This window comes from Pan paniscus, chromosome 3 (genome assembly GCF_029289425.2).
Source record: "Pan paniscus chromosome 3, NHGRI_mPanPan1-v2.0_pri, whole genome shotgun sequence".
Classification (NCBI taxonomy): Eukaryota; Metazoa; Chordata; class Mammalia; order Primates; family Hominidae; genus Pan; species Pan paniscus.
The window spans coordinates 28,127,344-28,151,032 of NC_073252.2; positions in this window are offsets into that span (position 1 = coordinate 28,127,344).

Sequence of the window (23,689 nt, forward strand, 5' to 3'; positions counted from 1 at the left end):
TTTATCTTTTCAGATATCCAATTTATTAGTTTTTCTCCACTTCTTTTCTATTTTTAATTTTATTGATTTATACTCTAAACTTTTATTATTTATTTTGTTCTCTTTGTTTTGGGCTTAAATTGTTCTTTATCTAGTTTCCTAAAGCAAAGTTTAGACTATTAATTATAAACATCTTTTTTGTATTTATACATTAAAGTTATAAATGTCTCCTTAAGCACTGTTTTTGCTACATTCCACACATCTTGATAAATTTTACTTTCATTTACATTTCCATTTAGTTAAAATATTTTGAAATTACTCTCGAATTTTTTCCTTCATTGAATATTGAGAAATGTACTGATTAACCTCCAAATACTTTTGGTATTTTCAACTATCTTTCGGTTATTAATTTCTAGGCTAATTTTACTGTAGTCTGAAAACATAATTTATACAATTTCTATTCTTTTAAATATTTGCAGTCATTTTTATGCCCTCGAATGTGGTCTATCCTTGTGAAGGTTGTATGTGAGCTTGAGAATATATATTCTGTTTGTGCTGGATGAAATATTCTACACGTATACATTAGATCAAATAATTAATGGTTCTGTTCAAGTCAACTACATTCTTATTAATTTCCTGCCTATCTACCTATGAATTCCTGACAACAGATATGAAATTTCCAACTATAATAGCATATTTATTTTCCTTGTAGTTCTATAAGAATTTGCCTCATATATTTTGATCACTGTTGTCTAGTACATATAGGTTGAGGATTTCTACATGCTCTTGAAATATTTTTATATATTCTTGGACCTCTTTATAATAACATAGTGATCATCATTTTCCTAGGTAAAATTTCTTGTTCTGAAGTCTGCTTTTTCTGAAATTAATATGGCTGCTCCAGCTTTCTTCTGCATAGTGTTAGCATACATTGTCCCTTACATTTATCCTAACTGATTCTTTGCATTTAAAGTGGTTTTCTTGCAGATATAATCTAGTTGCATCTTGTTTATTTTAACCCATTCTCATAATTTCTGTATTTAATTGTAGAATTTGGATCATTTTCATTTAAAGGGATTATTGATATTCTTGGCTTAATATCTACCATATTTATAATTGTTTTCTATTTGTTGCACTTGTTCTTTTTCCTTTTCCTCTTTTTTTCTGTATTTTCTGGTTTCATTAAATGTTTTATAGAATTTCATTTTCTCCCCTCTTCACATCTGAATTATACTTCCTTTAAAATTTGCAGTGGTTTCCCCAGAGTTTAAAATATACATTGACAATTAATCTAAGTCCACATCAAAGTAACACTCCACCATTTCACATGTCATGTATGCACCTTATAAACAGAGTGCTCTCAGTTTCAACCTGTCATCCTTGTTCATTGCTCTTCCTCATTTCTTTTTATTCATATGCTGCAAATTACAATATATATTTTACTTTTATTACTTTAAACAGTTATTTCAATCCATTAAGAATAAGAAATTAAAAGATGTAGTTCATCATCATTTGTTCTTCAGTGTTCTTCACCTACTTACGTAGATCTGAATTATGATCTACATCATTTTCTTTCTCTCTGAAAACTCCTGTTAATACCTCTTGAATGGCTCATCTGCTGGCCCAGAGTTTCCTTAGTTTCTGTTTGTTTGAGAGAATATAACCCCTTCATGTTCATGCCACTGAATATAAAATCATTTATTTGTGGTTTGTTTTTTTCCTTTCAATACTTGAAACATATCACTCTACTTTCTTGCTGACATGGTTTCTGATAAAAAGTTTGCTGTAATTCCTATTCTTATTACTTTATAGGTAGAGTGTGTTTGCCCTGCCTCTACTCTTTCACATTTTTTGTTTGTTTGTTTTTGTCCTTGGTTTCCTGCAGTTCAAATATAATATGCCTATGTGCAGATTTCTTTTTTATATATTTTGTTTGATGTTCTCTGAGATCCCTGAATGGGTGATTTCGCAAATCTCATTAATTTTAGAAAATTCTCAGCCATTGTTACTTCAAATATTTTTATCTGTTTCACTTTATTTTTCTTCTACTTCTGTTGTTCTAATTATGTATGTGTTACAGCTTTTGAAATGTTCCTACGAATCTTGTACATTCTGTTCCTTTAAAATTATTACTTTTTTTCTTTCTTTGCATTCTATTTTGAGAAGTTTCTATTGAGGTATCTTCAAGCTCACTGATTCTTTACTTAGCAATGTCCAGTTTAGTGATGAGTACCTCAAAACCTTTTCTTATTTCTCTTACATTGTTACTTTTTCTTTTTTATTTCCCTTTAATAAAGGGAATTTAATTTAAAAGGTACTTTAAATTTTTTTTTTTATCATTCTTCTTGCATTACTATTTGCTCTTCCATGTTATTTAGTGGAGTGTTTTTGGAGGGGGTTTCTAATACAATTTTTTAAAATTTTTTAGAGTACTTTTAGGTTTACTGAAAAAATACAGAGGTTCCCTTATACTGTTTTTTATTAGAACTTTTAATATATTAATTATTAATTATAGTTATTATAAATTCTCTGACATTTCCACAATCTGTGTCATATGAGTATGATTCTGATGTTTACTTTGTCTCTTCAGAATGTATTATAGTGTTTCTTGCTAGGTGCTGTTAAATAGAGCACCAGGTACAAATGTTTTCAGAAGGCTTGTAGACTCATTTCTATCACTGATATTGCAGAGTTAGGTGACACTAAGAGCTATATTATGTGAGTCATTGCTATGGCAGCAGAAATAGGCAGATATCCATCAATATCGAATTATTAGGAAAGATCTGTGCTAAGTTTAACATTTACACAGTATGTAATACAGAAAAACTGTGTAATCAGAGATTGGAATCTACAGTTTTCTGTCCAGTTCCACCACATCCTAGCTGATATATTGTTCAACAAACAGATACCCTGCCTTATTTAGTGGCTTATTGATTTTCTATTCTCAACTCCTAACCTCTCTGCAACACTTATGGCTTTCTTTTAAAGGGTCTCCTTGGCTTACATGACCCCAATGTCTTGTTGTATTGGTAAAAGTTCAATTATGAAAACAGAAACTACACTAAGTATTTGAAACAGAGCAATTTTCTTACAGCAAATGGATTAAAATGGTGACAGAAAAGCCAAAAGCCAAAAGGAATAGAGAAGCAATGCAGAAATTAACAAAAGTCAAAAGTGACCAGAAACCCCAGGATGAAGACACAAAATATTTTCTTGTGGCCCAGAAGCTTGAACTATAACAGCCAGGTGAGGCAGCTAGCATACCAGGATGTAGTGGGGATGAATGTAGTTGGTGTTGGATATGCTACCCGAGGCATTAGAGCCCAGAGAATCATCTTGAAGTGGTCAGACTACTTGCATAAACAGAGCCAAACAGGGCAGTACAAATAATTGATTTGAATGCAAACATGCCTAACATCAGTACAATTTGACTTCACTGTCTTTTTCATTGGTTCCTCCTTCGAGTTGCAGGTCTTTTAAACTTTTCAGTCTTTTAATTATTTTGCAAGTCTTTTTAATTTGTTCCTTTTTCAAGTCGTTTCATTTGAGTGCTTCACAGGGGTCTTAGTCTCAGTCATCTTCTGGTCTACCTCTTTATACTGTTTTTTGGACATTTCATCTATGCCCACTGTTTCAACAATATCCAAATGCTAATAACTTCCCAAATTATGTCTTAACTAAATATTTGATTGCTAAATTCTGGACATCCTTCAAGGACCTCAAAATCAATATGTTCAAAACTTCTTATGCTTTTCTTCTTAATCTGCTATGTCCTCCAAACTTAATTAAATATCTCTTCTGGATGTCCATTATCTTTCCTCAATGCTTTTGCCCAAGTTCAAGATTAATCACTTTGCAAATTTGTCAATATTCTAGTCTCCCAATCTCCATTTTCTTAACCTTAAAATCTATCTTTCAATTTATTGATTTACTCAAAGATTAATCTTTTTAAATCCTGATTATGATGAGGCTACTGTCTCAGATAAAATATTTTTCGACTCCTCACTGTTTAGATATGGCTATATCCTTAACTATAACTTGTCATTAATTAGATTTTTATAAATATTGAAATATTTACATTTCTTCAAAATGTTGTGTTTTTATAAGTCCTTATATGTTTGTATATGTTGTTTTCTCATTGTCCAAAATCTTTTTCCTTATTACTCATCTAGCTAATTCCAAAATGTCTAGAAAGATAATTTTTATTTTTGAGACAGAATCTTATCTTTTGCTCAAGTTGGAATAGTACAGCAGCATGATCATAGCTTACTGAATTCCAGGGCTTAAGCAATCCTCCCATCTGAGTCTCTGTAATAGCTAGGATTAGCAATGAGCTAAATACAGACCAGAAGACGCTAAGGAGAAAATGAACTATACTTCAAGAGCCCGATCATATAACTGTATGGAAATATTGTATAATATCATAACGGTACATACTTTTAAGTGCAACATGTTCCGTACCTGTTACAGACAATATTAAGAAAAATAATTTCAGATGTTGGACAATCAATGTCTATAATAATCTTTTTGTGTGAAGGATTGATGTGCAGCATTGAAGTTATGAAAGGATTTCTTCAAGTTGGAGGAGAGAATGAATTTTCCAATCTACTTACTTACACATTCAGTAATACTAAGAACCCATTATATGTCAAGTAAGTGTATAGACAGTTATTATAATGGTCAAAAGAAGAGAAAGAGAATCTAAATTAAAAGAAGTTTCTAAATAATTGTAATGCTTTGAAATAATTTATGTTTAATGATCAAGTTGGCATATAGAAATCATATCTAAATGCAACTGATACTTATCAATTACAAAGAACAAGTTTGTTTCTTTCCTCAGTACATATTTCTTTGCCAAAAGTTTCCACTTTTTCAATATTTATGCTACAGCTTTCATTATGCCATGAATTTTGTCAGTAATGTTCATTCACATATTAGAAGACAGATTTCAGCAGTGTTGGTCATTTTAAAAGCACTAACTACCCCACTCCATGGCATATTTCATGCTTCATTATTGTTCCTTGTGGAGCCCTGGAAAGCACTCTGACTTCAACTTTCGTGAGATTGGGCCCATTATATTATAATATGCACCCTGAAGGGCATCATAATGCAGCTCAGCCTTGCCCTTGTTTAGCATAAAGCATAGGCTGGCATATGAAAATGAGGTGCTTACCACAGAAACTGAAACTTTGTGTTCTAAGTGGTATACATTTGACTCCAAAGCTATGCATTAAATCACTGGAACTAGATTCAACTTGGACTTCTGCCTTCTTATTCTAATTAGTCAATCATTCTACAATATATAATGTTAACTTCATTGTGATTAAAAATTAATAACTTTCAAAATGGTTGTATGATCTGAAAGAAACAAAAATGTATATTAGAAGTAGCTCTGGTTAAATTATTTATCTGAAATTTGAAACTGTTAATACAACTCCTATGAAGCTATGCAGCATTAAGGAAAGTATATTGAGCCATGGAGAAAGAAATAGTAGCTTGGCATTTGGAGAGATGCCTGAAAGTAGGTATACATAATATGATTCCAAAGAAGCATCAATAAATAAGTAGCCTGATATATTATTCTAATGGTGTTCACTTAGTTGGACATTTTTGTCTAGTCTTTTCATTGGAGTGACATAGCTTGGGCAAGGGGAAAGATCCTCTCCCCATTTAAAATTTACAATTAATTTCCTTCCCTCCTTCTCTTCTATTCCTCCCTTCTTCCTTCCCTCCTTTCCTTTCATCTTTCTTTCTTCCTTTTTCTTTCTTCTTTCTTCCTTTCTTTGTTTGTCTTTCTTTTCTTTCTTTCTTTCATTCTTTCTTTCTTTTCCTTCCTACCTTTCACTTCAAGAAAGATAATTCATTGAAATATTATGTATATATATTCAAATAAAGTATTTTTATTGATAAGCCTACAATCTAGTTAAGTATACATGCAGAATGAAATAAGTGTAATTGTAAAAATATTCACAGGATGTGACGAAGCTCAGTGTCCAGCACAGAGACCAAAAATGCCAGAAACTCCCTTTTCCAGCTCGCTATGGTTTTATTATATAGGCATGTTAACCACACCTAGCCAATGATACTAGTGGAAATGACTCCTAAGAAACTATTGAAGATATTATTTTCTATAATAAATAAATTTTTAAAAAATAGGAGGAAATGCTCCTTTTCTTTTCCCAGATATTACAGTATCTACATATAACGCCAGGCAGGAACTGGGACAGCCATCATATATCCTAAGAGAGCACTCGGTCCTAAGGGACCAAGGCAAAATATTGAGGATAGTTAGATAATAAAATGGAAAGAGTCAGGTTATTGATTACAATTATTGAGTACCTGGACCAAACCAGGTATATACCTGCCCCAGTGTTCTTTTTATGTGATGAAATGCTGATATGGTTTGGCTGTGACCCCACCCAAATCTCATCTTGAATTGTAGTTCCCATAATCCCCATGCATCATGGGAGGGACCCAGTGGGAGGTGATTGAATTGTGGAGGCAGTTTCCCCCATTCTATTCTCATGATAGTGAGTAAGTTCTCATGAGATCTGATGGTTTTATAAAGGGCTTCTCCTTTCACTCAGCTCTCATTCTTCTCCCTGCCACCATGTGAAGAAGGACATGTTTGCTTCTCCTTCTGATATGTTTTTAAGTTTTCCTGAGGAATCCCCAGCTCTGCAGAATGGTGAGTCAATAAAAACTCTTTCCTTTATAAATTACCCAGTCTTGGTTATGTCTTAATTAGCAGTGTGAGAATGGACAAATATAGTGAATTGGTATGGATAGAGTGGGGTGCTGCTATAAAGATGCCTGAAAATGTGGAAATGACACTGGAACTGGGTAACAGGCAGAGGTTGGAACAGTTTAGAGGGCACAGAAGAAGACAGGAAAACGTGGAAAGTTTGGAACTTCCTAGAGACTTGTTGAATGGCTTTGATCAAAATGCTGATAGTGATATAGGCAATGAATTCCAGGCTGAGATTGTCCCAGAAGGAGATGAGGAACTTGTTGGGAACTGGAGCAAAGGTGACTCTTGCTATGCTTTAGCAAAGAGACTGGCAGCAGTTTTGCCCCTGCCCTAGAGATCTGTAGACCTTACAACTTGAGAGAGATAATTTAGGGTATCCGGCAGAAGAAATTTCTAAGCAGCAAAGCATTCAAGAGGAAGCACAGCATACAAGTTTGGAAAATTTGCAGGCTAATAATGCAATAGGAAAACAAAAACCCATTTCCTGGGGAGAAATTCAAGTCTGCTGCATAAATTTGCATAAATAATGAGGAGCTGAATGTTAATCACCAAGACAATGGGGAAAGCATCTCCAAGGTATGTCAGAAACCTTCAGTGGTAGCCCCTCCAATCACAAGCCTTGGATACCTAGGAGGAAAAAAAATGGTTTCTAGGGCCGTGCTGCTTTTAGTAGTCTTTGGACTTGGTACCCTGTGTCCCAGCTGTAGTTAAAAGGGGCCAAGGTACAGCTTGGTCCATGCCTTCAGAGGGTGCAAGCCATAAGCCTTGGCAGCTTCCACAAGGTGTTGAGCCTCTGGGTGCACAGAAGTCAAGAATTGAGGTTTGGGGACTTCCGTCTAGATTTCAGAGGTTGTCTGCAAACGCCTGGATGTCCAGGAATAAGTTTGTTGCAGGGGCAGATCCCTCATGGAAATGTGTTCTAGGGCTGTGTGGAAGGGAAATGTGAGGTCAGAGTCCCCACACAGTGTCTAGTGGAGCCGCGAGAAGAGGGACAGCATCCTCCAGATCCCAGAATGGTAGTTCCACTAACAGCTCTCACCATGTGCCTGGAAAAGCCACAGGCACTCAATGCCCACCCATGAAAGCAGCGAGGATGGGAGCTGTACCCTGCAAAGCCACAGGGGCAGGGCTGCCCAAGGCCATGGGTGCCCACCTCTTGCATCAGGGTGAACTGAATGTGAGACATGGAGTCAAAAGAGATTACTTCAGAACTTTAAGATTTAATTACTGCCTCATGGGATTTCAGACTTGCATGGGGCTTGTAGCCCCTTTGTTTTGGCCAATTTCTCACATTTGGAAAGGGGGTATTTACCCAATGCCTGTACCGCCATTGAATCTAGGAGGTAACTAACTTCCTTTTGATTTTATGGGCTCATAAGCAGAAGGGACTTGCCTTTTCTCAGATGAAACCTTGGACTTGGACGTTTTGGTTCATGTTAGAATGAGTTGAGAATTTGGGGGACTGTTGGAAAGATATGGTTGTATTTTGAAATGTAAGAACATGAGATTTGGGAGGGCCCATAGTAGAATAATATGGTTTGACTGTGACCTCACCCAAATCTTATCTTGAATTGTTGTTCCCATAATCCCCATGTGTCATCAGAGGGACTCAGTGGGAGGTAAATGAATTATTGGGGCAGTTTCCCCCATGCTATTCTCTTGATGGTGAGTAAGTTCTTACAAGATCTGATAGTTTTATAAGGGTCTACCCCCCTTTGCTCAGCTCTCATTCGTTTCCTCCCTGATGTCATGTGAAGAAGGACGTGTTTGCTTCTCCTTTCCCCATGATTGTAGGTTTCCTGAGGCCTTCCCAGCCATGTTAAACTGTGAGTCAATTACACCTCTTTTCTTTATAAATTACCCAGTCTTGTGTATGTTTTTATTAGCAGTGTGAGAATAGACTTATACAAATGCATTATAGCTCCTTTTAAGTCAGCTTTAATTGGTTACCTGATTATAACAGCAAAAAAGCCTCTGAACTTGTTTATTTTCCATGTCTTCAGAATTGTCATCTATGGTCTGTTTCATCTTAACATTTGTTTTTAAGAGAAAACTTAAATATAAATTAAAATGGAAAATATAATTTTCTCTTGTCTTAAATACAATACATTTTTAGATATTATATGATACACTGAAATGTTTTCTGCTACTTACATACTAAATGACCCTCTTACTATACCCTGTGGAAATCATATGCTTTCATATTATAGTTATTAACATAAAGTTTAATTTTTAATAATAGGCCTGAGGTAGACAGAGCAAAAAACTAAGTTTCTGATTTTATTTCAGATTCTATAGCTCATTGAATATTGCATAAAATGCATTTTATTTACTGTATTAGATGGAAATGATTCTTGTTCTTAGTGGAGGAAGCACATGAAGTTCTGGCCCCAATTTTTATTACTAATTATCCCCTTATTTATAATAATACAATTCAAGAAGTCTTTCTTATGAGTTTGAGTCCAAATTAATCCCCTTCTAAATATTTTTAAATATTCTACTGCTTTAATTGGTGTGGTTGACAACCCATTAGCCTGATTTATCTGAATTTTAATCACAAACTTTGTATTAATTTTATGAGTGGCTCTGTGTCATAGTTCATTTTTGTTGCTAAAACTGAACTCTCGAGATTTAGTAATTTTTAATGAACAGAAATTTATTTGGCTTATAGTTTTGTAGGATAGATAGTCCAAGATTGCAGGGCAGCATCTGTGTCATAATATGGCAGAACACATGGATGAGAGAGAGATAAAATGGGGCCAAACTCACTCTTTACAAGGAATTATCTCCCATAATAATAAACCAACTTCCAAGATATCAAACTCACTCCCAGAATAACAGCATTAATTCATTTATGAAAGTTGAGTCCTCATGACCCAATCAGCTCTGAAAGTTCACACTTCTCCATAATGCTGATTTGGGGATCAAGTTTCCAATACATGAACACTGATGAACACATTCAAATTATAGCATTCCTCCCTTGGCCCCCCAAATTGATGACATTATCACATGCAAAATATATTTATTTCATCCCAATTGACCCAAAAGTCCTAACTTTTTTCACTTTTAAGTAAAAAGTCCAAAGTCCAGAATTTCATCTAAATTAAATTAGACGGTAATTGAGTGAGACTCAAGGCACAATTCCTCCTGAGGAAAATTCTCCTCCAACTCTGAGCCTGTCAAATTTTTTTAAAACAAGTTATATGTTTCTGAAGTACAATGGTGGGACAGGTATAGAATAGATAATATCATTTCAAGTGGTAGTGATAGTCAAGAAGAAAGAAATAACTGGCCCCAGGTAAGTCCAAACCCAACAGTGCAGACAGCATTAAATCTTAAACCTCCAGAATAATCAGTTATTTCGTGTGCTGCGTCCTGAACACTCGGAGTGGATTGAGCTCTCAATGACTCAGATAGCTCCACTCTTATGGCTTTGTTGGGCTTAAACCATGCCACAGTTCTCACCGGTTGGAGTGTCATTCCTGCAGTTCTCCAAGGCTGAAATTGTAAACCGGTGTCCCTGTAGATCTGGAATCTCTGAGGTGGCTTCACTGCCACAGTTCCACTAGGTATTGTCCTAGTGGGAGCTCTCTGTGGGGGCTCCACCCTTATGACAAGTCTCTTCCTGGATCCCTACGCTGTCCAATACATCGTTTGTCATCTAGGTGGAAAGTTCCATGGCCCCACAGCTCATACACTCTGCACATCTGCAGAATTAGCACCATGTAGATGCTGCGGACGTTTACAGCCTGTACCTTTTTAGAACAGCAACAGAGCCTGCTTGAGCCAAGGCTGGGGCAGCTGAAGAGTGATGTGTTGGAATGTGGGAAGTAGACACTTGAGTTGGCATTGAAAAGCAAATGCTGAAGTCCCAAAGCCATCTTTCTGGAAACCTTGACTTCTAGGTTCTAGATGGAAGGCACAGCCTTGACGATCTCTGAAATATCTTCAGAGTATTTCTCCCATTGTCTTGATAACTAGTACCTAGCTCCCTTCTGTCAATATTAATCTCTTTAGAAAACTATGTCTTGGCCACATACTTGGTTTGTTATTCTAAAGACATCTTTTAACTCATTATATGGCCAGGCTGTGAATTTTCCAAATCTTTCCTTCTGCTTCTCTTTCAGTTATAAATTCTGTCTTTAAATCATTTTTCTACTCTTGCCTCTTACTATATTCAATTAAAATTAGCCATGCATCTCCTTCAATATTTTCCTTAGACATTTCTTCTGCCAGATATCCTAATTCATTGCTCTTAAATTTTGCCTTCCATAAAATCCTAGGTGAAAAACAAAGTTCAGACAGTTCTTTGCCATTTTATAAGAAGGATGACCTTTACTTCATTTTCCAATAAGATATTCCTCATTTCAGCCTGAAACCTTATTAGACTGGCTTTCACTGCCCATATATCTACCAACATTCTGGTCACAACCACTTAAGTAATCTCTAAGAAGTTCCACACTTTCCTTACAGCTATTTTCTTCTTCTAACCCTCACCAGAATCACCCTTAATGCCCCATTGATAGCAATACAGGCTTTTTCCAGAATTCACTTCAAAAGTACTCCAGCCTTTACCATTTACCCAGCTCCAAAGCCACTTTCACATTTTCAAGTATTATAATAACATCCCACTCTCTGGTACCAGTTTCCCATCTGATTCTTTTTTTTTTTTTTTTTTGCTGCTGATAACATAGTACTCATGACTAAGTAATTTGTAATGAACAGAAATTTATTTCGGTCATAATTCTGGAGAATTCCAAGTCTGAGATTAAGAGATCATATCTGCTGAAGGCCTTCTTGCAGCCTCATAATATGGCAGAAGGCATCACATGGGTGGGAGAGAGAGAGGCAGGGGCTGACTCATCGTTTATAAGAACCTACTCTTGAGATGACAAATGGATTCCCACAATAATGGCACTAATTCATTCATGGGGGCAGAGCTTTTATGATCAAATCACTTCTTAAATATCCCACCTCCTAATACTGCTGCAATGGGAATTAAGTTTCTAACACATGAATTTTGGGGGACTTATGCAAACCATAGCACTATGAATAGGCTTCCTGGATTTTTATTTGCAAATTTAATCAATAAAAGTACTTACAGTAAACCAAGTGTTATCCTAGATACTTGGCCTACCAAATGAATGAGAAATAGTTCTTTATCTCAAATAATTTACCATGTTATATACAGACAATATAGACAATCTAGGAATAAGTATGTGTTGAACTAAAATGCACTATAATCAATCAAATTGATGAAGCATATGAACCAAAAATTATTTACACCTCTTAAAGCAATTGAAGGGTTAAAAGTCATAATGCGTGATCTGATTCTTAAAGGCTAAGTAAAATTCCATTGGGCATAACAATGACAGCTGAGGGACAAGTGCATGTAGATGTGTATGAAATTGATGGGACTTAGCATTTCAGACAAGAATTAATATGATAAAGTATAAGGTACTTGGAAAAATATTGAAAAGATAAATTCAGGACACACTATAAGGATCTTGCATGGCTTCATAAAGGAGCTTGATATTTATTCTGAAAGTAATGCAGACTACATGGGTAAGTTTAGGATTGAAGAGAGAGTAATAGTAATAACTATATCTCTATATCTGGAAAACCACCTACAACTGGAAATGTTATCCATTGACATGTTCCAGAAAGGAGATAAAGACAGAGTTTAACCATAGCAGAATTGTTGTATTGGATAAGGCAAGAAATAGTGAGACTTAGAACGAAGGTTAAAAGGCCTATTACAGACCAGATGGGGGCTAGAATAGGCAAAGCTAAGAAAGTTATGTCTTGTTTATTTCTCAATCATGTTATATTCAGTCTGGCCCAGGTTAGCAGAGTGGCTCTGATCTATGAAGTCTTTCAGGGACCTGGGTGTCTTACATATTGTTGTTCCACTATTCTTTACAGTGTAGTAATCATTGTTTGCATATTGGAAGCTGATTACATAAACAAAAGAAAAGCAGAATTTAAAGATTTGGAAAATTATCAGCCTGGCCATATTGTAAAGAATGAGAAAATGTTTTCAGAAAAGCACATCAAGGATATGGCCGAGTGTTTGGTGAGATTAGTATGGATAGAAGGAAGCCAGATGTTATTCATCAAGAAAATAAAAGAATGACACTGGAGGCATTTCGGAGCTCTCTGGGGCTGCCCCACCCATCACCATCCAGAATGCCAAGGGTTTGCGGGCAACATAATTTCAAGGCACTGCTTCTGTATTTTGGTATAAGACTTTTTGGCTCCTGCAATTGTGGCTCAGGTGAGCCCATGTGCTACTCAGGCCACCCCTCTGGAAGGCACAGGTGGTAAACCATGGCAGCATTATGTATTGCCATTTCTAGGGGTGCACAAATTGTGGGGAAATGACTAACTTCCTGTAGATTTCAAAGGATATATTGGACAGTTGGGAGATCCAGGCAGAGACTTACCCACTGGGGCACAGCCACCACTGAGACCACCCATTATGGCAATGCCTAGTGGAGCTGTGGGAGCAGAACCATCACAGCAAGTCCAGACCAGAAGGTCTACCGGCGTGCAACTCCAGATTGAAGAGTCACAGGCATGACTCCCATGCCTGAGAATTGCTGTGTGGGCTACACTCAACAAAGCAATGAGAGTGAGTCTGTCCAGAGCCATGGGGGCCCAATCCTCACCCCAGTGTTTCCAGAAGGTGGTACATTGAGTCAAAGAGAATTGTTCTTAAGCCTTAAGATTTATTGTTGTTTGTCTTGTTGGGTTTTGGAAGGAATTACTTGAGATCTTTTACTTTTTTTTTTTTTTACTTCTTTCCTATTTCTCCCTTTTGAAATGGAAATGTCTATATTATACCTATTCTGCCATTGTGTTTTAGAAACACATAACGTGTTTGATTTCACAGGATCACAGCCAGAGAGAAAGCTGTCTCAAGATGAATCACACCTTGAGTTTTTCATCTCTGAATTCGATATTTAGATGAGTCTTTGGACTTTAAACTTAAAAGTTGATGCTGGAATGGGTTAAGAATTTGGAAGCTATTGGGATGGAATAAATGTATTTTGCATGTGAGAAGAATATGAATTTGGGGAACCCAGGGGCAGAATCCTGTGCTATTAAGCATTCTGCTTATGATGATATTAAGAGATGGGGCTTTTGAGGGGTGATTAGGTCATGGGAGAATCGGCCTCCATGAATAGCATTAGTATTACTTACAAAAGAGGCTTGAGGGAGGCCAGCTTGTCATTCACTATGTGACAATGTATAGAAATGCCACCTATGAGAAACAGACCCTCACTAAGAACCAAATCTGTTGGTACCTTGATTTTGACTTTTAGCCTCCAGAACTGTGAAAAATAAGTTTCTATTGTGTATAAGTTACCCATCTAAGGTATTTTGGTAAAGTAGACCTAATAGACTTAGACAGCTTTTCTATTTCAAACCAGCTAATTTCTATGTTTTTGTAGATAGTCCCCAAACTATTTCTACCTTTATACTCCTACAATGTCTTAAAACTTTTTTATGACTCATTTTAGAATTTGTGTAAAATGATGCATTTATTGACTTCTGGTTTGTTAGCTTTTTATTAGCATTTAATCTGGGAAAGAGTTCATCTCGTGTCTTTTGTATTTTTTTACTGCATAAGCTAATATTTATATTAGCTTATAAAGATTATTATTGTCTTATAACTGTGTACACATATACCTTTCAGGCTCTAACACAATTCTAGTTCCTCCGTCTGTGTCAGTGTCCTCATTCAGCTTGTAAAAGGGGAGTTCAGATCCTTAAGCAGGCACTTATGCTTGAAATTTAAAAAAAAAAAACACTTTTTTTTTTTTTTTTTTTTTGAGACAGAGTCTCACTCTGCCACCCAGACTGGAGTGTAGTGGCATGATCTCGGCTCACTGCAACTTCCGACTCCGGGGTTCAAGTGATTCTCCTGCCTCAGCCTCCCGAGTAGCTGGAATTACAGGCACACACCACCATGCCCGGCTAATTTTTTGTATTTTTAGTAGAGAGGGGTTTCACCATGTTGGCCAGGCTTGTGTTGAACTCCTGACCTCATGATCCGCTCACCTCAGCCTCCCAAAGTGCTGGGATTACAGGCTTAAGCCACTGTGCCAGGCCAAAAAAAACCCCAATTTTTAATTACAATTAACTGTCTCAAATCTTCCCTGGATTTCATTTAAATAGTCTTCATTTCTTTTCTTTTGAGGCTGATTATTAGGAAAGAGTTTTATTTGGATAAGCAAATTAATGAGAGAGTTGGAATATATTTTTATTAGAAATGTATACAAAAGCTGGAATAAATAAGAAATGGGTGTAAAGTCTAGATTAGCAAAATGCTGATTACTGATAAATACATGCACAAGAAAAGAAATTCCTCTTAGGGCCAACATTCTTGCACTGATAAAGACAAAACAAATTTAGAAGCCTAATAAACTATAGATAACACAATATAAAGTTGCCTTTTCCACACAACAAACGCTTAAAAATAATTGCACACACACACACAGACACTAAATCACATGGCAGATGATTTGATAAAATTAGTACCCCAGTGATTGCATTATCCATTTAGGTAACATAAATTATTGTTTATCATTTTTCTAGAACCAGTTAGATTACAATCTCTTTCAGATTAGCAATCTTTTGGGGTTAAATTGTATAACTTTAAAGAAGACCATATTTAGGGCGCTTTCCCACAAGAATCCTGTGGGTAATGTAAGACACAAGTTATGGTGGAAAAAAAAAAGTTTTAAAGGTACACATTTTACCTCCACTTCTTGCCTTTTAGGATGGTTATGATAAAAAAAAAAAGAAGGAAAATATCAAGTGTTGGTGTATTACTGGCGGAATGTAAAATGGTACAGCTGCTGGGGGAAAGTTTGGTGTTCTTCAAAATGTTAGAAAATTACCACATGATTTAGCAATTCTCTGCACATACCCCAAATAAATATATATATACACGTACACAGAATTGAAAGCAGGGAGTAAAACATACTTTGTACACTACTGTTCATATAAACTTTATTCAAATAGACAAATGATGAAAATAACAAAGTGTCCACCCAGAGATGACTGGATAGACAAAAATGTGGTATATACATACAATTATATGTTATTCAGCCTTAAGACAGAATGACATTCTGATACAGGCTACAACACAGATGAATCTTGAAATCATCAGACAAAGCTAAATAGATTAGTTGCAAAAGAGCTAATATGTATAATTCTACTTATATGAGGTACCTGAAATTGACAAATTCATAGAGACATAAAATATAATAGCAGTTACCAGGGGCTAGAGGAAAGGGAATACGGAGTTATTATTTAATGGATACAGGGTTTCTATTTGGGTTGATGAAAAGTTCTAAAGATGGATATTGGCGATGGTTGTACAACATCGTGAATGTAAATAATGGAGCTGAATTATACACTTAAAGCTGTTTAAAATGGTAAATTGTACATATGTTATTACAATAAAATGATAAAAGTGCATTTTTTTATAAAGATATTTCTTTAAGATGCAAATACAATTAAGAATGCAATGATTAACTGTCATTATACAGCAGTTTAAAAATCTGAAGGGTACCTACTATACAAAATGTTACTTAACGGCTGGGCATGGTGGGTCATGCCTGTAATCCCAGCACTTTGGGAGGCTGAGGTGGGGCGATCACAAGGTCAGGAGTTCGAGACCATCCTGGCCAATATGGTGAAACCCCGTCTCCACTAAAAATACTAAATAAATTAGCTGGGCATGGTGGCACGTGCCTCTAGTCCCAGCTACTCAGGAGGCTGAGGCAGGAGAATCACTTGAACCTGGGAGGCCTGAGTGACAGAGTGAGACTCCCTCTCAAAAAAAAAAAAAAAATAATAAGTTACTTAAAATTCTATTTAGTCACAAAAATCCACTGTAAACCTTTTATTTATACATACTTGCATAAAAATTGGTATTCAAAATGCATACCCATTCCCTTACAACCATCCAAAAATATATTTTAAAATTAGCCTATTTTTCATGAAACCTTTATTAATTTATTTGAGATGAAAACATTAAGATATTTTAATATCTTATTATACTTATTTTGAAGTTTGTTTCCTGGCTTGTAGTATTTCTTTCTTAGTATTAATTATCTTAGTTGAATGGAATATCAGGAGATTTTTAACACCATGAAATAACTTTCTGAGGAGTCCTGTTGATACATTGTTATAATTCACCTCACCCCTGTCTATTCTGGGTCACATCATCAACTGGTCATTGAGAGCAGAAGAATATATCATCATCATTATTCTATTGCCTGGATGGATAAGTTCATTACTGTCCCAGATAAACCATTTTCTGCTTTTTAAGTGTTGTCTACATAAAGGATTATAACCATGGAGAGGGCAAAAAACATGATAGAGTACCATAACTAAAGGGCTTCTGAGGGGGAGCCCTGGGGTATTCTGTTACCACAATCAATTAGAATAACAAGTGATGCACAAAATTAGATCACACAAAAAAAAATTGGCCAAGAATGTAATAAGACAGAGAAACTTACCAATGAGAGTACCCAACTAGAAGGTCTGTAGCAGGAAGGACACAGCTGTCAGAAATGGTCATCAATTGTCAGTATGAATTAAATAGCAATGGTAGTGATGTGAGGCTGGATGAAGCAATGGCTTAAGTCTCTTCAAGACCAGGCAGTGATAGATCCTTGAATGACCTATTAACTATGGTGGTGGCAAAGCCAAATTTATAACTACAGAAAGCAATATGGTTATACATAGCAAGAGTTGTACATTTAGACCTAGGAATTCTATCTTAAGGGATTTATTCTGGGGAAGTAATTTGAGACAAGGAAACCAAATTTTCTTTTTAAATTATGTTAATGTCAGCACCATTAATTACAGAGAAACAAAATGAGAAATAGAGAAACATTTTGGTGGATTTTGGAACCTCAAAAAAATTGGGATATTATTTAGGACATAAATTCATAAAAGCGAAAGTTCAAAAGTACTATTGTGGAAACCATATAGACATGTACAAAATGGTTAGCATAATATTAAGTGACTACAAGTACATTAAATGTTATTTTTGAGGCGTTTTCTGCCACTTAACATGGGATGTTGTTACAAGGAACTAAAAACTTTAAAGCTGTGTTATAATATTGGCATATCTTTACAAATGTCGTTCATGTCACATTGAGAATATATGTGCGTGCATATAAGTATGTATTTTATGTATATATACATGTAAATAGTTTGACATATAAAATAATGTATAAAACATAAAATAGTCTGAATCTCTTTATACATATGATAATCAAAACTATTTTCTTATAAAGTTTACACTCACAATTACAATGGATAACTTTTTCTAATTATAACAATGTATGATTTAGAATTAGGATTCCTTGTTACCATATCTACAAGAAACCTCCAACCTAATTACAATTGCAACAAAAAAAAAGATTCCTTAAAAATACATGGGTAGTTTTCAGCAGTCATTGCTGACATGAAACAAATGGAGCAGAGCAAATCATGTTATGGCCTTGGACAAAACAACATAGGTTCACTGGCTTGACCCAGGATCCTAGATTCCCTTGTTCTAGCCAGGCTCATCTGATATGTTCTAGACAATTTTCTTACCTAGTATGTATGAGAGTATCTGAGGAACGAAGCCATCTATGGTTTTCAGTGATCTGTGTTCCAAATAGGTTGTGAAATAAAAGAAAGTTTGCACCTAAATTGCTAGAATCACCCAAAAATGTCATTTTTAATTGGATAGGAATTATGCAGTCAGGGGTGACAAGAAGGAAGGGGTTATCATGAGCTAATAATTTGACAGAAATGCAGCCCCATGCTTCTAATCCCTCCAGAGCGTTATCTCATGATTACCAAACACCCTACTTAGATATGCCTTATTAGTTTCTCTTTTGGATATCTTTATTCTTAGAAAACCATACTGCAGTGTGCTAGAATGTGATGATGTTAGCACTTTAAAATATGAGCAGCTGCTTCAGCTGAACTAGTCGCTCACAAAAATTAATCTGCCCTTTACATTAATCTGTGGACCAATCAAAATGTTTTCTTAATCCTAGGAGTTTAATAATGTAGTCTAAATCAGTCTGGTCCAGGTGCCTTGCGCTGCCTAAAGGAAAAGTAACAAGAAAATTTAATCTGAAGATTATTAAGTATTTTTGGCTGGTACTGGCTGGTATCACCTAGCAACTATAGAACATACTGAATAAATCTAACAAATAGCAACTCTTCCTTCCTGTTACCTCAGATCAAATATTTAGGAGAAAGTAAGTATGCATACTAATGGCAGTAAAGAAGATGATAAGACACTAGAATTTTAGGAAGACAAAACCTTTGCAATAACAACTTGTGGCGACTGCTATTACTAGGATGATAGTTGGCTGAATAACGTTTATAAAAGCAGAAGTTCAAAAGATGGCTTGGAGGTTATAGTCTATGATACAGATGCACAGTTTTGAAAACTGAAGAAACACAGTCTAGGCCAGAGGTAAATGAACTCGGTTAAGTAATCTACTGTCCAGGCATTGTAATTGGTCAGGTTTGCAGAGAAGGACAAAGCAAACAGCTTAAAATTTTATCACGTAATTGGGTAGGTTATGGGTACATCATTTACATATGTTATCTTCATAATATTTTGCCAGATAGCAGTTTGTGCAAGTTCAGATTTCTAAGACTAATGAGAATTCCCTTTTATAAGGTGAATGAGGAAAATGAGTGGGGTCTGGAAGGAAAACAATTACATTGGTTACTCAGAACCAATTCTCCAGCATTATTCTCAATTGTAAAAGTTTAAAAGGAAGTTTATCTTTGAAAATAAAAATTGAGTCTCCTCTGCTTCCAGCCATGAAAGATTAACTGGTAACAAACCTGCCCTCCCAATTGTAAACGTTTTAAAACTGGGGAAAAAATGTTAAGAAATAATATCGAGGTGTTGAACAGTAGATGGTAAAGAATTGTGATCTTTGGGAGAAGGACAATACGAAAAGTGAGCCCCATGATCAAACCCACAAGATGCCCAGGCTTCTATTTTGGAGAACTTTTCTGACAAAGAACAAGGAAGTGACACATTGGTCTCAACAAGTTGAGAGAGTAGAGTTCAGAATTCTGAGCCACGGAAGTGGCCAGAATTTGTGGGAGGAGATAACTGAAAAGAAGGGGCTGCAGGGAAGATAGATCACAGGAGTTTGTGTGGACATTCAGCAAGGGTTCTTGGATAAGGGTCAAGGGGCATATGCGCAGAGTAAAGTGTTAAGGGCTTAAAAGAGATCACCTGTTACAGAAAATGTGCAAAACTGGGAGACACTGAAGTGGTTATGATACAACCAGAAAGGAGAAATCTAACAACCCCAGGTATTCAGCTGAGACCTTCAAAGAGCCATAACCTAGAGATAAAGAAAATAACCAAGAGCAAGGACACACTCTAGTCCTCAGTTCAAACTCTAAGTGGATATGAACTGACAGAGAACAAAACCAAGCCTGGTTACATCAGAAGATACCACCTCTAATTTCACTGCGTGCCGGAACAAAGTTGAATACCTCTTAAAAGAAGAGGTCATAACTAATCCATGATGAACAGCATACAACAGAAAACTAGTAGACATGGTCAAAATATTACCCATCACTAAAAGAGAAAACATTTAATAAAAGTGACATTACGATATCTGAGATTTTATAATTACCAGTGCCATGCTGGATCCCTATTAACTTCAAAAGGGATAGTACCAGGTTCAAGAGGTCAAATAATAGATCCAGAGCCAGTAAATGAAACATAGGTTTTATTCAAGGGAACTTACAAGCCAGTCTGGTAGCAGTAGGCTGGACAGGAGAATTGCCACTGCTTGCAAAAAGCCTGCAGTTTACATAGCGCCCTCACTTAACATACTACCTACTAGCAACCTCCACGTGGCAATCCTCATTTCTTAAGTTATTGCTGTCAATCACATCTGCCATATAGGGTATGCTTAGGTTATTGCTGTGAGGAGTATCCTCCACATAGGATCATTCTCAGGGTATGCTTAAGTTTTTGCTGTCAGGTGGTTCTACCATACGACAATCTTTTTAGATTTTTAAAATCTAAAAAGGATTTTAAAGCAAATATTATAAACTTGTTCAAGGACACAAAGAAAAATATGACAGAAATAAATAACACATGGAAAATTTCAAGTAAATAAATTCTACCTTTTGATGGGAAAATAGGAATTAATTTGCAAACACTTTAATCCAACATAGACTAAGTATAGTATGTCATTTTCTTTCTGTCTGCTTTTATTACTCTTTCCTTAACTTTGATTTTCAATAGTTTGACAATGATGTGCTTTGGTGTAGTTTCCTTTGTATTTATTCTGCCATGCTTATTCTTAACCCCAAGTTTGTAATCTGATTTTGTTCTTATTTCTCCCGTTTTTTTTTTTAAATCTCTCTATGAACACTTTTAGGATGTTCTTTTTTAACTGGCTATTCTAAAATTTTATGATAGTATGTCCTTTAGCTATCATCCTGAGCATTTGTTGAAACCTTTTAATCTATAAATGCACAGTTATGTGTTCTGAAAAAAAAAAAAAAATCGAATTGTTTATTCCTCCTCCATCTTTCATACCCTCATTCTGTAATTCCTGTTTTTCAGTTTCTATAACATCTGGGCAGAGTCTGTATTTGTAAATAATTTTTGTTTTCTATTAATATTTTTGGTATTTCTAATCTACTTTCTGAGAAAAGTCTTCAATTTTAACTTCAACAACTCTCAGTATTCATCTGAATTTTAAATGGATGTTAATACATATTAATTTCAAGGCATAATTTTGTTCTCTGAATTTTTCTTTTAGAGATAACTCCTTGTTTTACGGATACAAACTATTGAAAAGCATGATTGACTATGCTTTAAAATGACTGTACCATAAGTTGCAGATCCCCACTTTTCTTCAAGATATTCTTTGGGGCTGGTTTTACCGACTAGACAAAATTCTTCCAATGTCCTCCCCGGAAGACAAACGAGGCTGCCAGCCTGCTAAAATCAATAGGGAAATGGAAGAGGTAGGGGCTCTTACCATTTTCTGCTTTCAGAAAATTATCACTGATTCTAACTATTCCTGTTGTTTTCTAGTCCAGATTCCTAATGGTCTGTCTTCTCAGAATTGTAATTTCCAGGTTCCTTTCAGGGCAGCAAAAAAACAGTTTCATGGCTGCATTTGATGTTGTATTAGTTCAGGCTGCTGTAACAAAGTGGTATAGAGTAGGTGGTTTATAAACAACAGAAATTTATTTTTCACAGTTTTGGAGGCTGGAAATCTGAGATTAGAGTGCCACGTGGTTTGTTCTGCTGAGAGCCGTCTTCTGGGTAGCAGACTGCTGACATCTTATATCTTTACATGGTGGAAAGGGCAAGTAAATTCCTTGAGACCTCATTTATAAGCTCACTAATTCCACCCACAAGTACTCTAAACTTATGACCTAATAACCTCTCAGAGACTCCACCACCTAATACCGTCACATTGAAGGTTAGGATTTCAAGATATGAATTTTGGCAAGATACAAGCAATCAGTCGGTAACAGGTGACATAGTGCAACTTCAGGTCTAATTGCCTCTTGCCTGAATTGACAAACAGTGCTCCTAAATGCTTCAAGTGCAAACCACATTTTAGATTACTTGTCATTGCTAATTCCTGAACCCTTGTGCCATTCTCAGGTCTACAGTGGGCTAGTCTGAGCTTCTTCCACTCTAAGCTTAAGTTCAGTTTTGCAAGTCTATGGATTTATATCAGCAGATGGCAAACCATGACATGACTGTTACCTATCTCTTTTGGTAAATAAAGTTATTAGAACATAGATGTGCTCATTCATTGTTGTGTTGCCTGTGGCTGCTTTCACACTACAATGACAAAATTGAGTAGTTATGACAGAGACTGTGTGGGCCACAGGCCAAATTATCTGAATCTTTACAGAAAGTATTTGCCAACCCCTGGTCTAGAGTGCTATTTACTTATGCATCCATATCATAGCCTCCAAAACTTCATTCTTAATTGTTCTTCTTACCTGCTATTTTTGATCTCGTGATTCATTTTGTTAACCCTTTAATACTGTTTGTGCAGATTTCAGATTGGAGGAGAGTTAAGCATGAGGGTCCAGTTCACCAATTGTAACTGAAGGCTCCAACCACTCTTCTTTGTCATCAATACCTAAATCAGTCACTTTATCAGGACAATTTGTTTTAGTGAACAGCAAAAGCAGGTCTGTCTCAATGCCAAACCACAAAGGATTTCCACATCCTTTTATCATTTTTGTTTCTATACATGGGTATTAGATATTGATTAATATCTATTGATATCTCCTGGGCATTAAAGTTTTCCATGTTACTGTAGATTTCACCATTTATAAAGGAAAGCAACATGAAACATTATAAGATGCTGATGCTAATTTTTTTTTTTTTTTTTTTTTTTGGTTCTTGATCTTTTATTCTTTGCAGAGAATCTTATCTACACAATAGCGAGGAAGGGGGAAAAGGAGTCAAATGAACTAATAATTATCTGCTCTTTCATTTTTTAAATGAGGTTCCAGCTAAATTCATTTCAGGCCCAAGGCTAAAATGTTTTTGTTTTGTTGAGAACCCACCTATATTATGTGGGTAAGTCACTGGAAAAGATTAGAAAGTTGGAAAGTAAATTTGTACAGCCTTTTGAGGATCATAGGAATCTAGGATTTGTGTTGAATCACCCACTGTGACCACAGGTCATAAAATCTCTGGTATGAACACGTGCTTCTGTTTCAATAGTGGACAAAGTCAATACCTGCTGTACAACAATGAGAATCCTTATGGAGATTTGATTCACCTCTCATTTCTCTTTCCAGTGTGGCTCGCTTTAGCTGAGTCTGAACAAAGAGTAAAATTGCTTTTTTACAGATTTTAAAGTGTGGAAGAAATTACCTTTGTTTTTTTTTTTTGTT